At 33.4% G+C, this 19,776-nt stretch overlaps 1 protein-coding gene across 8 annotated transcripts in view; it reads left to right on the top strand.

The window, feature by feature from the left end:
* Window positions 1–19,776, top strand: part of LOC120421415 (uncharacterized) — a 241,760-nt gene that overhangs the window by 21,221 nt on the left and 200,763 nt on the right. The window lies entirely within an intron of this gene.

Genomic DNA, 19,776 nt, shown 5'->3' on the forward strand with positions numbered 1-19,776 from the left:
TTTACTCTCAACAATTTACTATTCTAACAAAATGTTGCAGCCAAATAATTACTGCTTTAAATTAAAATTTTGAGTCCTCCAAAATTCAATCCTTTGTTCCCAAATTCAAAAATCTTAAAGTTGGATCAGGACCTTTTTTAAAACTTCAGCTGATGAGAATTACTATGCAAAGAATTCTCGCTTTCCAATGCATTTAGTACAATAATAAAGCAGCAAATTTTTTAAATGGAAACGATAGCATTTTCCTTACCAAATTTACAAAAAAGTTGCTTCTGATAGCAAAAACAACATCTGTTGTTTTGAAAATTTTCTTTTGTATAAGTGCTCTATATTGGAAATTTGTAAATGTTTTGTAAAAAGTACATTATTTTTTAACTACAAATTTTGTCTTATTTCCCATTAACTTCAAGTCAATACAAATAATTAATATAAAATTAAGTTAAAATATTTTAAAAAGAAAACTAAACAATACAGGTAAGATACGATTTTTGTAGGGCATAAGTCAATTCTGAACAATAAAAAAACCATTGTCAAAAACAAATTGGGTAATGTGCTTCAAATTGATATGGAAAAGGCCCAGTTCCAACTTTCTTGGATCTTTTGTATTTAAATCTGCTAATAAAAAACGATACCCTGAAGTGATGAAGTAACTAAGAAAAGATGTGAAGGAAGTGATGATGTAACTAAGGGAAAAGCTTTTTTTTTTATTTAAATTTGACGAGATTTTAATTGTTTTAAAAATAATAATTTTTCTCCTGAAGATAAACATTAAAATTAATAAAACTTGTTCAATCAATTGTAAGCTGATTTATGAACAAGTAGTTCTGAAAGTATCAAACAACCAAACTTACAACATCCGGAGTGAAGTCTCAGTTTTAGCACAGTGTTGCCAGCTTACCTATCTTTTCAAATAAATGGAAAGGTTCTTTAAATATTTGACCAGCGAAAAAAATAAACGGTTTCTGAAGCCATTTGTCCCGCCCGTGTGGATCAATCGGACCGCGAACTAGACTCACAATCCAGAGGTCGCCGGTTCGAATCCCGCGGCGGGCGCTCTAAAATTCTTTGTGTAAATATGGGTATTCGGCGCCGTCGCTCCGTGCCATACTTTCATACACTTAGGAGCCCAGGGCGGCGAAGTTCTTGTAGATAAAAAGGAAGACACTAGTGATTGGTACTAGCAATGGTGGCCGACAGCTATAAAGTCAACTTCGTTTTTTTTTCTGAAGCCATTTTAAGCAACATTATATAAATTTACCATAAGAGTTGAAAACTTTTGACAGTGTTGCCATCCCAGTCAATGTAATAAATTAATTGTCTTTTGGATTGCATGTTTTATAAGAAATAAAAAATAGCATTGATTGTGTAAAAAATAAGTCTAATTTTAGCCTTGTTAAAAATTGTGTAGCAGTTTTTAAATGTTGTAATTTTCAATACAAGCAAGGGTCCTGATTTTCAGTTTAATGAACAGAAACCACTCACTCATCGCCTATCCATTCGTCGCCTATTCTAACCCGCTAGCATTCATGAGCGAATGATACTCGCAAGCAGCCAGCGAGTGGCGCGAACTGTTCACTCAGCTTACAAATACATCGTGAGAATTTTTGCCTACTCCGTCGCTCGACGACACTCACACACTACCATGCTCAGCGAAGAACCATTCTCACAAAATGCCAGCGTGGCAGTCTTTTTGTCTCCACGCCCTCAGTTTGCCATCAATTTGATTTTTTCTTGGTGGAAGTTTCTTTGAATGATGGCTATAATGTTATGAAATCAAAATAAATGCACAATTTGATTGATAACATTGATTTTAGGCAACCCAAATCAATGAGTATAAGGCAGCGCATCAGAGAAAAAATGTGTTCAGTTCAGAGTGATCGGCGATCGGAGACTGAGCCGATCAGAGAGAGAAGGAGAGTAGAAAAGAGAGTGTTCGGGAGCGAATGGATTGAAAGTGACAAACGGTAGGAATTCATCAGGGCAGTATCGCGTCGCCTGCTATTTGTGCTCGCGAATGGAGTGGTTGATTTTGAGCAATCAGGACCCTTGAATACAAGTGCTGAAAAGTTCAACTCAAATGGATGCTGAAATAGTAGTTTATGCAACTAGTTGCAAAAAGACTCGGTGAACCTCGTTGAATAAATGTATGACTCGTGCTGAAAAAATCAAGTTTTGCAACGAGTTCCATACAACATTTTTTGCAATTCCGAAAAACACCCATGGAGTGAAATGTTAAGTCAAATTTTCATGTATTTTGTCAATAAATCGTTTAAATCAAAAAAAAATTTGAAAAGTGTTACTTTTCGAAACAAGTGCTGAAAAGTTCAACTTTTCAGCACCCTATTCAGTGCTGCAAAGAAGAACTTTTCAACATTTATTTTTAAAAAAAGTGTGGCTATTCGATTCGTTATTTTTGGTACAGAAAAGTAGGCTATTTCGTCGTTCAAGAATGACAGGAAAAGTAAGTAGTTTCACGAAGGAATTGCAAAATAGTAGTTTATGCAACAAGTTTCAAAAAGAGGATTTTTTCAGCACGAGTCGTACATTTATCCAACGAGGTTCACCGAGTTGGATAAATACGACGAGTGCTGAAAAAATCAAGTTTTGCAACGAGTTTCATACAACATTTTTTGCAATTTCGAAAAACACCCATTGAGTGAAATTTTAAGTCGAATTTTCATGTATTTTGTCAATAAATCGTTTAAATAAAAAAAATGTTGAAAAGTGTTACTTTTCGAAACAAGTGCTGAAAAGTTCAACTTTTCAGCACCCATTTCAGTGCTGAAAAGTAGAACTTTTCAGCATTTATTTTGAAAAGTGTTGCTATTCGATTCTGTTATTTTTGGTACAGAAAAGTAGGCTATTTCGTCGTTCAAGAATGACAGGAAAAGTATGTAGTTTCACGACGGAATTGCAAAAAACAACTTTTATGTACTGTTTTGTTTTGCTGATAAAAATTAGGCTGTTCCGTCATTCGTGAATGACAGATTAAGAAAGTAGTTTTGCTGCGGAATTGCTTAAAAAATAAATATTATTACTCTTTTAGCCTGAATTTTGAAAAAAATCTATGTAGTGATGGGAAAATGATTTTGAGGACCATGCAAAAATTATGGGCTAGTTTAGAAAATTTTGATTTTTGGTCAATATGAATCAATAAAAATTCTTTCCATGATTTTTTGGAAAAATAAAAAGAAAATAGATATTTTTTATTCAATTTAAAAAGTCCTTAAAAATATCAGTGATCAAATTCGTGCCCTTTTAAAATACTTTAAATTTTCGGTATGTATTGAAAAATAAACGCAAATATTTAAAAAAAAAATATGCCTTTTCTCATTACCAGTATGAATTCACTGATGTCATAATAAACTCTTAAAAAAAACCTCACTATTAAGCTGAAAATCAACCCAAATCCGACTCTTTGTCACAGTTGGTTCCACCCCGTAGGACGGAAAGCTCCAGCAGAGTTTTCGCGTCTGGTCGGTATAAAAAGCTATTTTCTTTCCAGGTCTTTGTCTTGTCACACGTGGGGGTTGTCCCACCTTGTGCAAACAAACCTCGTCGCAGAAAGAAGAAGATTTGTTCTTTGAATCCCACCGCGCACGTTGATCGCCCCTGTATTTGTCGAGCTCATACGGTGTTTACAGTCTTATCAATTTGTTGAATTTTCCAACTTCAAAATTGTTTAGCTTTTTCAAGTTGCCAAAAGTCAATCAGAAAAGTAAATTTTATGCATTGAATTTTGGGTAACCTTTCTGCGTCAAATAAGAGGTGAGTCGATGTGAGATCTAGATGCTCATTTACATATTCTGCAGTAACCAATTTGCTTCACCTTTTTATGACATCGATTCACCCTGGTTTTCCACGGAACACAAATTTGTGTGACCCAAGAGACTGACGTCAAAATGCACAGTTTTCGAAAAAGATAATGATATGTTGAAGTTATGGCAACTCCTCACTAGATGTCAGGACAAAATTTCTCTTAACTTGCATGCAAGTTGTATGCTTTCTCTATTTGCCGCTAGATGGCAGTATTTTTGTTATTATATTATTCTCAGCTCTTGAATTACAATTTTAAGTAGTTTTCAAAGATTCGATTTCATAAAAAAAAATTTCACAATTTTTCAAAAAATAAATCACGCAATATGACAGTGAAAAAGTGCGTCCAACAACTGTCACCAACTGAAAAGAGCTCACTCTTCATCTCGAACACAAAACGACATAAGTTAGCGAGAAAGGAAGTGTTGTATATGTGGCAAGCTGACAAAACTTTTATTAAAACAAATAGCAATTTCGTCTTCGGTTATTCTACGCGACCATTGTTTCCTTTCCATTCTTTTTTTCTCTCACTGTCTTTTTGACAGAATGAAACTTTCCTTCCCTTCCCGAATCCCATTCGGTTCGAGGTTTTTTGGCTCACTTCTCAATGACCTTTTTTTTCTGCCATCTCATTTCTGAACCCATTCACCATTCTCCTCAGGGGAGCCGAAAAAACGTATCTTTTCGGCACTCTTGGTGTGACAAGGGGGAAAATATGGCGCACAAAAATGTGACATATTCATCGCGAAGCGAGAATCTAAATGTTGAGACTCGTTTTATAGTCTGAAGAAGAAAAAAACACAACACTAAATTTATCATAACCTGCCAAGCAAAACAAACTTACTGAAATCCTGATAGCGCAAAACATTTACGTTTCTTATCGGTGGAGTTCATCTCGGGAAAAAAGACGAAAATGGCGTCGACGGTTCATGACACGCCGTTAAACATTTGCATAACAAAGCAAAGCTCGTCTCGGGCACGAATAATCATACATTTATTCACATCCTAATCGCTCGAACGAACAAAGTGCTGAGCTATGACGGGGGAGGAAAATTCCTCAACTAACTTGGGAAACTAGGGTGAGATGAATTCTGGAAGAAAATTCAAAAAAAAAATGGAAATTGTTCTACAAAACGATTGCTTTCACTACTCGCCACTAGATGGCGGGCTAAAAGCGAGCTGAACTTGCATGCAAGTTAAACTTGCAGCTACTCGCCACTAGATGTCGCCACTTAAAATTATATTTTTTTCTCGTTTTAACCCTCAACTCCCCATTTTGGTTCTAACTCTTCTCACTGATGACAAGAAAGGGGATGCGGCAAAAAGCCTGAGCTTTTTGTGTCCTATTCTTGCAAGCAAGCTCCTCACCACTGCTAGACATTGTGGCGGCGCGCTTCTGCGGCGCAAAGCTGGATAGCAGTAATGAATGTCCATAAATTTAATAAATTTGCACAGTCTCCACAAAAGTCTCCACACACGGGACGGAAGGGAAAAAGGACACAAAGTGGGACAGCGACGATAAAGGATAGTTTTTTGCTTTTTTTTCGTCCTCTGCTCTCATAATCAAGATAAAGCATTCAGACAAAACGGCTTCTGGAAGCTGGGGAGGGGAATCTCCCGGATTGATATTATTGGAAATGATTGGTTTATGGGGACGAGAGGGCATTCGTTTCAATTTTGTGCTGGCCCAAGTGGAGAGGCGATTGGAGGTCAGAAAAGGGGTGATTTGGTTTGCTTAAGGGGAATTGATGGATGAATTCTTTGTTCCGATCGAGGAAATTTAGTCTCATATAAATAATTATGTTTTATTTCTCTTTTTTCAGGTAAGCCAAATATCAACACATAAAAATCATCATCTGGTAAGCTCAAATGTAAACAAAAGCTCTACCAAATATTTTACCTCTCCACTCTGAAAGCCAAAATGATTCTATTAACTTGGTATTTGTGCCATTTCTCATACTCGACCCTCGGGAGATCCTCTTTCAAAAAGGGATACAAATGTTATAACTATTCATGGGGTTCTCAATCCCACCGCTCCGTCCCACCCCTTATCTCTACACGCAGTAAAGCTGAATGTTTTCCATATTTCATTCTGACACACAGGCTCGCCAAGGGTTGGTGGAGCTAATTTGGGAACTTTTTTCAGCTTTTGAGAGTTGTGTAGACTTGTGTAGACCTTCAATTTTGTGGAGACTTTTTATTGGCTATAATGGCCAACATTGCTGAAATAAATGAGTAATTTGATAATTTTTAAATTGTCATGAATTGGATGGATTTTTGATGTTGGTGATTTTAAGAGAGTGTAGACTTTTTCTATTTTGGAACTCTTCGGGTTGTCAAAATTACAGTTTAATGAGTTTTTGGGGACATTGCGGATAATGGCAGAACGAAACTTTAAAATGGTGACAGGTTTTTTTTTCGGTAATTTTAAAGATTGTGCAGACATTGTATGTGAAGACTTTTATAAAAAAAAATTACCTGCAAATTGACAAATGAGACAAGGTGAGTTTAGAGACTTTGTAGTCTAAATAATCATGGAATATTTTAAAGCTTTTTTTTATTTTCTAAATCTCCCCAATTTATAAAATATTTTCACATAATTTATAATTATCCAAGCTTCAGTCTACTCAGTCTCCAAAAGAGAATAAAATACTCAAAGTCACACATTATCAAATTCATTATCTAACTCCTAAGTCTACACATATTCCACAATCTCTGTTCTCCCATGTTCATCTTCCGTACTAAGTTCTACACTATTTGGAAATGTCAAGATTTATTAAATCTTCAGTAACACTTGAGGACCCCATAATTTTCAAACTCTCCAAAAGTCTCCAAAGACTCCAAAATTCGAAACAGCAATTTGGAATTTAAAAAATCTTTACATTTTTATTCGGCATAGTTGATACTCGCCCGCCCGTGTGGATCAATCACTTAGGAGCCCAGGGCGGCGAAGTCCTTGTAGATAAAAAGGAAGACACTAGTGGTTGGTACTAGCAATGGTGGCCGACAGCTATAAAGTCAACTTCGTTGATACTTATTTTTGTTGACATTTTGAAATCTTTAAGATTATGATATTTTCAGTTTTTCACTGGTTATGTCTAGACTTAAAAATACTAATATTGTTTAATATTAAAGAATGTGAGAATGGCAATCAAAATGACTTTAAATTTTTAAACACTTTGTTGCGTTTTTTTAGATTGTGGATAATTTAATGTTTATAAGATTGTTTATTTTTCATATTTGCTAGCTTAAAAAATTATTGAGATCGTAATGACGATCGAATTCAAGGGACATTGAGTATATTGTATATTGAGAATCAACGTGAAGAATAATAATGAAAAATGCAGACCATTGAAGTTTGTAACTTTCGTCATTATTTTAGATCCACTTTATGGATTGTGGAGACTTTTGTGATAGTCAACATGCCAGTTTTCTACATCGTGGAGACAAAGATAATTGTAGTATATTTTTTTGAGATCTTGAAGGATCTTGATAGCTTGAGATTGTCAAGACTTCTATTATGATTGAATTCAAGGAGAATTTTGAGCAATTTGGATTTTGTATTGTCTTTAAACAACGTGGAGACTAATGTTGAAAACTGCAAATAATTTTAAATTTATTATTTTTTTTTAGATATTTGTTATGTTTTGAAGACTCTAAACTTTATGGTTTCTGGAGCCTTTGTGATGATCAGTATGTAGGATCAGTATATTGTGGAGACTTAGATAATTGTAGGTTTTGATGATATTTTTGAGATCTTGATGGTTGTGATAATTTAATATCGTGTAGACTTCTGTGTTGGTTGATTTAAAGGAGATTTTTAGGCTTTTTGGAATTTATGTAGACTTAAATCAACGTGAAGACTGACATTAAAAACAAACAGATGACAATAAATGATGAATCACTTTGAGTTTTTAAATTTGATTATCATAAAATAAATTGATCAGATTTCAAAGATTATCAACATTTTGGATCGTGGAAACTTTTAAGATGATCAAAACGTTAATTTTGAAGGTTTTGGAGACTTAGACGTTTGTTTATTTTTTTTATTTTTAGGATCGTACAAATCGATATATTTTAGGATTATTAAAACTTTTATGATGATCGAATTCAACAATATTTTAAGTAACTTGGAAGATGTGTAGACTTGAAACAACTTGAATAATGCAAACAGATTTGAAATCCCTGTGTAGTTCGTAGAAAAGAGGATTTAATTTAATTGTGTACATTTCGAATTAATATTATGCAATCATAAAAAAAACCTAATGTAACGTCACAGTATCGCAAACCCCCTCTCCCCCCTCCGTCACATCTTGTCACACCTACGGTAACCCCCCTCCCCCCCTAAGAGCGTACGTACTTTATGGATGACGCCTTAGGTTGATTGCGGTGACTTAGATGTTTGTGGACTTTCTTGATGTTTTTGGGCTCTTAATTGGTCAGATCCTTTTAGAAAGTTTTAACTTTGATGATGATTGAATTCAGTTCGAACATCATTTTTTTTTAAATATTTGTTAGAGTGAACATCTACACTTTAAAGTATTGTGTAGAATTTTGAGATGATCAAAATGCTGGTTTTGTAGGCTCATAAGACAGTAAAGTTTTTTTTGTACTCATTTTGACATATTTTGAAGATTGTTGAAAATGTCTAGACTTTAAAAATACGAATATTGAAGAATCTGAGAATGGAATAGACTTTCAAACTGTAATTTTTCAAACACTTTGTAGAGATTTAGTAGAATGTGGAACCTTTAAGGCTCATAAGATTTTTTAATCATGTTGGATATTTGTTAGCTAGAAGACATTTTGGTGGTCGAAATTTGATCGATTTTAAAATATTAAAAAATGTGTAAGTACAAAAGACTTTCAAAACATATTAATTAAAAAACAGTGAAATTAAAATTATGGAGACTTTGAAGTTCGTAGATGTCTAGATAACTTTTAATATTTGCTTGAAGATTGAAGTTGCTAAGAAGATTGTATATTACTTGGATTTTTTGGAGACTTTTTTGAAATAAGATTTTATTAGAAATATTCAAGATTGTGAAAGTAGACAAATCAGATCTAAAAAAAATTCAAACACTTTGTAGATTGTGAGAGTAGAAAAAAACTTTCAGACCTAAAATTGAAAATTTTCAACAATTTGTAAAGATAATGAAAATTGTGGAGACTTTGAAGTTTGTAGATTTCTTGATAATTCTTGAGAATTGCTAGCCTTTTAAATAATGAACTGTTTGATATAATAGAATTGCACATGATTTCTAATAACTTGGTAGTTGTGTAGACTTGAAAAAGTGAAAATATTAATTTATGTTAAAGATTGTAATATTGTATTGGAGACTTTGAAGTATATAGCTTTCTAGCTAATTTTTAATAGCTTAGATCTTAAAACTAATGATTGTGTGATTTTTTGTAGAATAATCTTATGTATTTTTTGATGTTATTTATTTAATCTTTAAAAAAGTTATATTAAAGATAGAGACAACTGTTTAGACCTTTCAGAATTAGAAAATTGTAACTGTAATATGTTAGAATTTTCAGTTGATGAACACTTTCAAGTTTGTTAATTTCTTAAACATTTTGGATGTTTTAAAGATTTTGAATAGCTGATTCATTAAGATTGTGGAGACTTATATGATGATTGAGGAAAACTCTGAAAATAAGCTTAGACTTTCAAACCTTGGTAAATATTTAAACACTTAAACACATATTACGATTATTTGCTACATTTCTAGGACTTTTGTAACTAACGAAACATTAGAAGATTTTGAAAAATTTTGAGTAAGTGTGGACTTGTAGTTGTAGAACATTTGAAGACTTATTTCAGAAGTGTGTGTATTTTTTTTAAATGTTCAGAATTGTGTTTTTTAGATAGTTAAGACTTTTAAGATGTTCGAAATCATGATTTTCATATGATTTTGAGTTAGTGTAGAGTTGAAATAAACTGAAGACATTACGCATTTTGATGCCTCTGTGCTCTCTTGTTCTAAGCTTGCTGGTTTTCCTATCTAGTTAGCATAAGAGAGCACAGAGGCATCGATTTAGTGATTTCAAGATTGTGAGAGCTCAGATATTTTAAAATATTAAACAAAAAAACACTTTGGAGAGTTTTTTTGCAGATCGTGTAGACCTTAAAAATTTGATTTTTTGATTTGAGAACTTTAAAGACTGTGGAGACGATGAAGAACCTCGAAATCAAAAATACTTTTTTATAATTTTTAGTTTGTTTAGACTTAAAGAAGATTCATGTTTTGTGAAATTAAAGTTTGTGAAGACTTGTTAAAGACTCCAAATTTTCGGGTACCTAAACCGGGGTGCCTTTGATAGGATTTCAATTTGTTTTTGGAATATTTTGCAACAGGTAAGGTTTTTCTCAAGATTATTATTTTTGAAACATGTACTGGGGTAGGCCACACAAGGTCCATGCACTATTTTGAAAAAAAAGTTTTTTCAATAGTGTTTATAAAAATAGTTACGTTGAAAATTCTTAGTTTAAATTCCGGGGTGACTTTGATAGTCATAGTTTTTCTTGATAAAATCATATTTAAGATGTTCAAACTTCATTTGTAAGTTAAATGTACCATCACTAAAGTAGCTGATATAGTTTTTAAGAAAAAAAATCAATGTTTATGTTTAGTAAACTAAGTTTATAAGCTTTTTAACAAAATACACATAAATTTGAGGTAAAATTGTTAAAAAGTCGGAAATTTGCTTGAAATTTGTTAAAACTAATTTTGTTTATAAAATTATCGATTTATATTGCATTTTATACTGAATTTGAAGCACGAATCGTCGAATTTGTTCAACTGAAATTGCTTATAAATTTGGAGATTTTTTTAAATAGTGTTTCAAAAACACATATTATTTATTATTTACAAACTTATTAAACCTTCTCCTAGTAGAAAATTGTCCAAGGAATCCGAAAATGCATTCCGTTTTCCGATTCAAAATCATGTTCATTGAGAAAATCTTGACACTTTGAGAAGTTTAAAATAATGACTTTCATCAACATTTTCTTAAATATAGTTAACTAACTTTTTAAACTTTTCAAAATTTCATGAAAAGTTCTTCTTGAGGTACTTTGAACACTTCTCTACCACAGTCAGTATGACTTTCAACCATTCCGTAAGTATTTAAATTGTACTCTTCCTTTTGCGGAAAAATCGCAAACCTATCAAAGTCACCCCGTTTTATGGTATTCAAAGTGTTCAAAACCAATAAAGGGACTCAAATCCTAGATCGTAGCATCGTTTTTAGGACGCGGCACAAAATCGTCCCCACACACGCACGTACGTCACCGCCGACTGGGAACAAATCGAAACAAAAGTGAACCCATTTCCCGGGAATCGTAACGTAAAGCTTACACACACAGCCGTAAAAAGGGGAGAAAAATCGTCGTCGAATGCCGGGAGCTTTTGTTTGGGCAGAAAAAAAATGCGATTTCTCCTTCGCTAAGTCAAGCTCGAGGATTTTCCCTTTTCCCACCAGTCAGTCGAGTGAAACTAAACTTCTTCTTCTTTTTTTTGCACTGAGTTGCGATAAATTACTGTGACATACACACATACAGTCACCCATACGGTATGACACACTCTGGGAAATCGAGAAGGCACGTGACATGGCTTCTTGCGGTTGACCACCCCTTTTTTGAGATCCAGCTTTTTCCCATGGAGTTTTGGGACGAAGCTTTAAAGTGAGTTGGTTGATGGGGGGTTTTATGGGGTTACATTTTTCAGACCATCTTTTGGGCAGTAAAGTGGAAAGTAGGTCAATGTTCAGACATAATTCAAGATAGAGAAGTAAAACTCGATTTTTTAAGCAGCCCAAAGACTGAGAGAATGAACGCAGAAATGAACAGATTTTGAGAGTATTATCCTCTTGATTTTAACAGAAATCTCCCAGTTAAACTCGGGATCATTTTGCTCTCAACTGTAAAATGTTTATTTCCAACTGTAAAATGTTTATTTCCAATTTCTTTAATTTACAAAAAACTTCAATTTGAATAGTCTTCTCAGAACCACCCTCAACATTTCAATCTCTCATCACCAAATGGAAAAACTTTTTCCGCGCCACTTTATGCGAAAACGCGTTCCCATTAACAGTCCTCGAATTACACACGCCGAAACTTAATTATGACATATTGGCGCCAGAGCATCACAAAACTACCTACTACCTTTTTGCGACATCTGCGACTTTGCATATTGCTGGGGAATGTAGGTATGAGCGAGCAAAACTTTGGATGATATGATAATTTATGGCGGAAAGTGCTTGTTTGCAGCGGCGCCGCCGTTTTTCATCACGCCGGAAGTCGTCCCCTTAAGGAAATCAGACACACTCAGTCACACATTAGTAGGTAGCTGCGCTGTTTTGTGCCAGTGTGTAGAGTTTTAATTGGAGCGTAACTTTGTTAAAAGGCAATTAAAATAATGAAAAATGGAATATGTGTGAATGTTCGTCCGTTTTGAATTGTTACCACCACCATTGAGGGGGACCAAGTGAGAAAAGCATAAGTTTCCGAGCAACTTGTTATGTAGAGAGGCAAATTAAGTTTCACAAACAACGGCCGGATGCTGCTGGCTTGTCGTTGGAAATTTGTCTGCGAAATAACGAGTTTCGGAAAAGTTGCAGGAAATTGATTTAGTCGTTGCTGCACAGCGGAAAATATCGTGATGTTATAAGGGTCATTCCAGCTGAAGCGGAACAGCATTTGAAAATTACCCTCTCCGATCCTGCTCAAATTTGGCAGGGCTGTTGATACTATCGAAACATGCAAGAATCCCGAATTTCATCCAAATCGGACCACCCCCTTTATTTTTGTACCTCCCCAAAAAATCGACTTTTTGGCGATTTTTGTGCGAAACCCCTATTTTCAAACGGCGATAGCTCAGGAACCACAAATTTTAGAAGGTCGGTCTTAGACTCAATTTTGAAGGAAATTGGACTTAGAATCCATTTCCGAGATCAAAATTTGGATTAATTTATTTTTTCTACCTGTATTGCGCAATTGAAAACTTTAAACGGCCGTATCTCAAAACACCCCATCTTATTTTTTTGATTTGACCTCACCATCGTGTTCCCCGGCTAATTTTACATAAGAATCACTTATCGACAGAAAGGAATATGTTTCGTTCCAGAGATATCGAATTTTAAAGTTTTGAGTATTTGAGATTACCTACATTAGCTTCATTCGCCGCATCTGCTAGAAGCACTCATAAGCGCTGTTCAATAACTGCTACCTGGTCATTTATTGGAATAAGATTTCATATTAAATAATCTTTAGCAAATTGGGCAAAATAACTGTATAACACTGTAGGCATCTGGCGTTAACGTGAAGACTTCCATCTTTGCCATGATTTTTCGTTCTGGATATAAATTGTGCGTCGCTATTAATATTTTGACAACATTTCTTTTACAAGTTGTTTAGAATAGTGCCCTAAACAAGCTGATTCCTTTTGGTAACGATTATCCCAATAATTGCAAAGTTATGGAAATCGCCATTGATCAATGATTGCCAACTAGGATGTCAATGATTGTAACTCAAAATTATGTAACTTTTGAAACACATTTGATTTAGACCAACAATTCTTTCAGTGGCTTTAAGAAGGCAACAACCGGCACATGCTGATTACATTTGGTGCAGAAATTCGTTAAATTGAATTCAGTACAGAACAATTTAGAGTGATGATCAATTTTCTTCGAAAATGATCAAAGGCTTCACCTTAAATCGCAAATGTTTATCCGCTTAAAAAAATGAGATGAATTTCTGTGCTAACCCACAGGATAGAGCAATAACGACACACAGTACAGGGCAGAATTGGATTCCGATGCAGCGAGCAGAAAAATGCAATTGATCTTGTTACTTGCAAGATTTACTGAACAATAAGTGCACGATACATTATTGAGTAAAAAATATGAATTAAAATGAATAAAATTTGTTGATACGTTGTACTCTAGTGAAGGACGATCACAAGGAGTAGGAAAAGGATTTCTGAAAAGTATAAAACTGAAAAATGTAAGAAAATCACAAAGTTCAGCTAGTTCCCAAAATTTAGTAGCGATGATTTAGACACCGTCCGAACAATAATGTTTTTTTTCTTCTATCATTTCGGATTCTTGGAACACAATACGGCTACTAAGTGTACTTTGACCAAAACCATCCATTAATTAAATGGAGCTGGCTCACAATATAAAAATCGATTTAATATAATCCATCTTTTGAACCATAAAGCAGATTTTGGAGTTTTTGCTGAATGGCACTATTATGCTACCGCTCATGACAAAGGCCCTAGTAATGGCCTCGGGGTACTCTAAAACGGTTAGCAACTCGTAAAAAAACGGTACATTCAAAATAACCCAATAAATATGCCTTGAACAAAAAAATGATTAAGGTATTAGCTATTTGAAAATTGCGTGAAATTATAAAAATAAAAAATAAATTAATCATTTTTAACAACATCAGGTAGTAATTATTAAAAAGTGCTCCTGAGTGCTTCTAGTATATGCGGCGAATGAAGCTAATGTAGGTAATCTCAAATACTCAAAACTTTAAAATTCGATATCTCTGGAACGAAACATATTCCTTTCTGTCGATAAGTGATTCTTATGTAAAATTGGCCGGGGAACACGATGGTGAGGTCAAATCAAAAAAATAAGATGGGGTGTTTTGAGATACGGCCGTTTAAAGTTTTCAATTGCGCAATACAGGTAGAAAAAATAAATTAATCCAAATTTTGATCTCGGAAATGGATTCTACGTCCAATTTCCTTCAAAATTGAGTCTAAGACCGACCTTCTAAGGTTTGTGGTTCCTGAGCTATCACCGTTTGAAAATAGGGATTTCGCACAAAAATCGCCAAAAAGTCGATTTTTTGGGGAGGTACAAAAATGGAGGGGGTGGTCCGATTTGGATGAAATTTGGGATTTTTGCATGTTTTGATAGTATCAACAACCCTGCCAAATTTGAGTAGGATCGGAGACGGTAATTTTCAAATTTGCACTTTTTCGTGCACAGTTGAGATGGAATGACCCATAATCTCTTAAAATTAGTACTTGTTGTGAAAACAATTAAATTTTTCTCAAGAAGAAGAATTATAACACATTTTTGACATAAATAAAGAAAAATTACAGAAGACATTCCTCACATGACAACAATTAGAAGTGTTCCCAGTCTTTCAGACATTTAAATTTAGTTTTAATTTTAATTTTAACTACAACTACAAAAGTGTTATGAATTTCAGGTGCAATTTTCATCAGCCATCCAAAATTTAAAAAATAACAAAGCAATAGCAAGAAGCAATAGTTCTTGGCAGGGTTGCCAGTTTTTCAATATTATTAACGCTTTGATAAGTTTAAAATAAAAACGGTTCCAACAAACATTTACTGTTAACTTATCTGGCTTTGAAAAGTTCGTCAAATCCCTTTTAAGTGGTGACATTTCTTTGACGGGTTGCCAGATCTTTATTTTGTTTAAGGGGTTACATACATGTAGAAAATCACATAATTTCATATTACAGAAAATTTATTAAATCCACTTAAAAGATGATTTTCGATCACTCCTGAAAGTTTCATGAAGATATTTCATGATCTAACTGAGTTAGAAACGATTTATGCTCAGATGTTTGCCATGTGCAAAGCAAACTACGGGTGCCACGATATCTCAAGATGGGACGGACCAAATTGGCTTAAATTTTGGGTGAAGGCTCCCAAGACATATCCCGTGTGCATGACGAAGCCCGATTTTGAAATTTTGAATAAAAAAAAAATACAAAAATCAAAAAATGGCGATTTTTTACATGAAAAACAGAAAAATAAACTTTTTGAAAATCGGCCTTCATCATGCACACGGGACTGGTTTAACGAGTTTTCACCAAAATTTTGAGCCGATTTGGTCGAAGCAGTGTTGAGATATCGTGGCACCCGTTTTTTGAAACTGCTAACTTCAAATAGCTGTATCTCGGAAATGATACAACCAAATGTCTTCAAATTTGTTTTGTAAAAAGATGAAAATGTATATTTTAATGCCCTGAAAACAGATTTTGAAAACAAATTAAGTAGGTGCTCAAACCAAACTCTAACATTTTTGCCGATTTACATGTATGTAACCCCTTAACTCATTCCAGAGGTATAGACATATTTATCTACTGGTGCTAAGAAAGTCAGTCTTGAAATTCATTCTCATTTAAGCGTATTCCAAATATATCCCATCCGGCTTTCAAAATTTAATAAAATCTCTTTTTGATGGTGATATTTTTGACAGGGTTACCAGCTCTTTAATTTTAATATCTTATCGGCTAAGTCTTTCAATGTCAAAAACAAAGATATCCAATTGAATGCCATTTTCATTAAAACTTACCTCATCTGACCTTTAAAAGTTTGATAAATCTTCCTAACTGTAAAAAAATATCACAGGGTTGCCAGATTGGCAAAATGCATCAAACTCCAGGAAAATTAAAATTTTCATAAATTCTTTGTTATTCAGTAATTTTTTGACAGACACCTTACTAAAATAATGCATTAGGCATTTTACCTTAATATTTGTTTTTAATTGTTAAAATTTGGCATTAAATTTTTAATGAAGTTTTTTTAAGCAAATTTATTTAAATATGTAGCCAAAAATGTGAAAAAAAAACTCTCAAAAAATGTAAAAGTTACCTGAAAATTATTAAAATCCGGTACCAGGCAAAATAAAATAGTTGAAGTTTGCTAAATAGACCATAAAACAACAAAAACTAAGTACAGTCCAAACTCGATTATTCTAAGGCCTTGTCAAAATTTCACTTCGGATAATCGAATCACAAAAAAAAGTTTTTTTCGATTTCTTATTTTTGGATGTCGATTGCTTAAGTATGACCCCTAAACTACTCTAAAGTGTTTAAGAATTATTCAATCCAAGATGGCCGCAAAAACGGCGGTGATGATATATTGAAAAAAGGAATGGTTTAGATTTAATATGACATCAATCATTCAAATTTGACTTAAATAGGGTCGCAGAACTCGAATTTGATAGTAAAAGTAAGAAAACAAAAAAAAAATCTTGTTCATGATTAGATTATCCGAAGTTCCATACAAACCATCGGATAATCGAAGATTCCGATAATTCAGTATGGACTGTACTAAAAAGGAAAAACGCATCCTTGAATAATACATAATTTTACAAAATGGCCTACTGAACACGGAAATTTAAAAATTGAGTGAAGAGAGCAATTTTGCGAATTTGTTAATTTGTTAATTTGTTAATTTGTTAATTTGTTAATTTGTTAATTTGTTAATTTGTTAATTTGTTAATTTGTTAATTTGTTAATTTGTTAATTTGTTAATTTGTTAATTTGTTAATTTGTTAATTTGTTAATTTGTTAATTTGTTAATTTGTTAATTTGTTAATTTGTTAATTTGTTAATTTGTTAATTTGTTAATTTGTTAATTTGTTAATTTGTTAATTTGTTAATTTGTTAATTTGTTAATTTGTTAATTTGTTAATTTGTTAATTTGTTAATTTGTTAATTTGTTAATTTGTTAATTTGTTAATTTGTTAATTTGTTAATTTGTTAATTTGTTAATTTGTTAATTTGTTAATTTGTTAATTTGTTGATTTGTTAATTTGTTAATTTGTTAATTTGTTAATTTGTTAATTTGTTAATTTGTTAATTTGTTAATTTGTTAATTTGTTAATTTGTTAATTTGTTAATTTGTTAATTTGTTAATTTGTTAATTTGTTAATTTGTTAATTTGTTTATTTGTTAATTTGTTAATTTGTTAATTTGTTAATTTGTTAATTTGTTAATTTGTTAATTTGTTAATTTGTTAATTTGTTAATTTGTTAATTTGTTAATTTGTTTATTTGTTTATTTGTTTATTTGTTAATTTGTTAATTTGTTAATTTGTTAATTTGTTAATTTGTTAATTTGTTAATTTGTTAATTTGTTAATTTGTTAATTTGTTAATTTGTTAATTTGTTAATTTGTTAATTTGTTGATTTGTTAATTTGTTAATTTGTTAATTTGTTAATTTGTTAATTTGTTAATTTGTTAATTTGTTAATTTGTTAATTTGTTAATTTGTTAATTTGTTAATTTATTAATTTGTTAATTTGTTAATTTGTTAATTTGTTATTTTTTTAGAAAAAAACTGTCAATTTCGATGGCCTTGGAAAAAAATATATTTGAAAATGTTTCTATTAGGATGGATATCTAATTTTCCGATTTTTCTAGGCTTTTTCTAGCTCTTTCAGAAGCTTCTCTTCCTGGCAAAGCACAAAGCCAGACAGCAGCAAAGAAAAAAGACACTTTTCCTATTCCGGCTGAGTGCTCTCTACGAAGGAAATCCATAAATACCACACCACTACAAAGCTCCAGAGCTCGGCAGATAGCTTTAAACCGCCAGGGAGCTTACATTTTTGGACACGTGTGCCACCTATTTGAATATTCTGTCCATTTGAAGGCTCTAAAGCTCTAAGATCTAGATTAGAGTGGGGATTGTGAGTGTTCTCCACTTTGACCAGTACGGTCAAATGGAAATGAGGGGTGTTTCCTACTCCTTTGAGAGTGTGACCAGGCCTCTCTCTCTCTCGGTCGAATGTGGTTGACTTACCCTGATTCACCTTGAGGTTTCGAGGATTCTCGACTGGTTTTAATAGCTCAAAGTTGAAAATCAATCAAAGTGAACTTTTTTCCTCCCCCAAAAAAACAATTTCCATTAAACTTCCAAAAGAGCAAACCAGCCATAAATCTCCGAACCTGCGCCCAATTTATGGTCAGCCTTCAAGCTCCAAATTGAGCAAAATTGAAATAAGTTTCAAGCGTCCAGAGTCCTTCATTAGAACTTGCCAGCCAATCACTCCCACGCCACTTATTTTCACTTTTTTTTTGCTGAAGGAGAAGGAAAAACTTTTCCCAATCGGAAAAGCTACTTTTCCTTCTTTTTCGGAGTTACCTCGCCTTGGATCAGCGCAATCCCACGCAGATTTCCCCTTCCTCCCTCCAAGCAGATTGTCGATGGTACAACTTAATTTCGAGGATCTAGTGTCTTCCCACGCACCACTGATCAGCGGTTGGGAAACCGGAAGGGGAAGTTGGAGTGGGAGGAGTCGAAACATTGTTACTGCTTCCTGAGCAGTGGGTCTAGCAAGTCTAGTAAGTTTTTCGGGGAGGGGAAAACTTTCAGCTGTGAAAATCGTAAGAAATTGGGACAGTGCGGGGGAGTGTTGAAAGTAAATAGTTGAAATTAGTTGGTTATTACTTGAAGATGTCAAAAAATGTCCTCAAAAAACCTTCAAATTGAGAGATTCAAGAACTTTGGATTGAACTCTAGACACAATTTTAAAACTTAATCCGCTTTTCACTTTTCGCGTTTCATCTTTGACCCAAAAATGTCTTCAAATCGTTCAACTCGAAAAAATCCTCCCAAATAAAGCCACAGCCATTACAACCGAGTCAGCTGACGGCGCGGTGGATCGTTAGTGCCCGTCAGATGTCACCAGATGGCACCCAGATTGGTTTCCCCCTAAATTTAATGGCATCATCCCCGCAATCAAAGCCAAGAAATTCCTTCGAACCAGGCTGGCTTTCATCTTGGAGCAGCAAATCGATACAAATGGAGGGGATGTTGCCTTTGAAGAGCGTTTTGAAAAAGACGACCATAAGCTTTAGTGAGTGTCATCTCTTTGATGTAATGATATTCTGGAACCATGTGTGGATGGCAGATAGCAAGTCAGAAGGTTTAAGGTGAGCCAGGTGTTTCAAATGTATGAATAATACATTCTGGTTTATTAAAAAGAAGCAATCTTTTCGTAGCTGAAAATTTTAATCAACTATTCTTGAATTTATTGGCTTAGTATCATCTAGGAGTATTTTTCCGAAAATATTAATAAATTTTGCGGGGTGTAACGAAATAATTCAAAATTCAATTTTTTATTTTACAAAAATCACCAAAATTACAAAAAAAATGGGTCTAATTACTTTGGCTAAGGA

The sequence above is a fragment of the Culex pipiens genome, chromosome 1 (assembly GCF_016801865.2).
Source record: "Culex pipiens pallens isolate TS chromosome 1, TS_CPP_V2, whole genome shotgun sequence".
NCBI classification, from domain to species: Eukaryota; Metazoa; Arthropoda; class Insecta; order Diptera; family Culicidae; genus Culex; species Culex pipiens.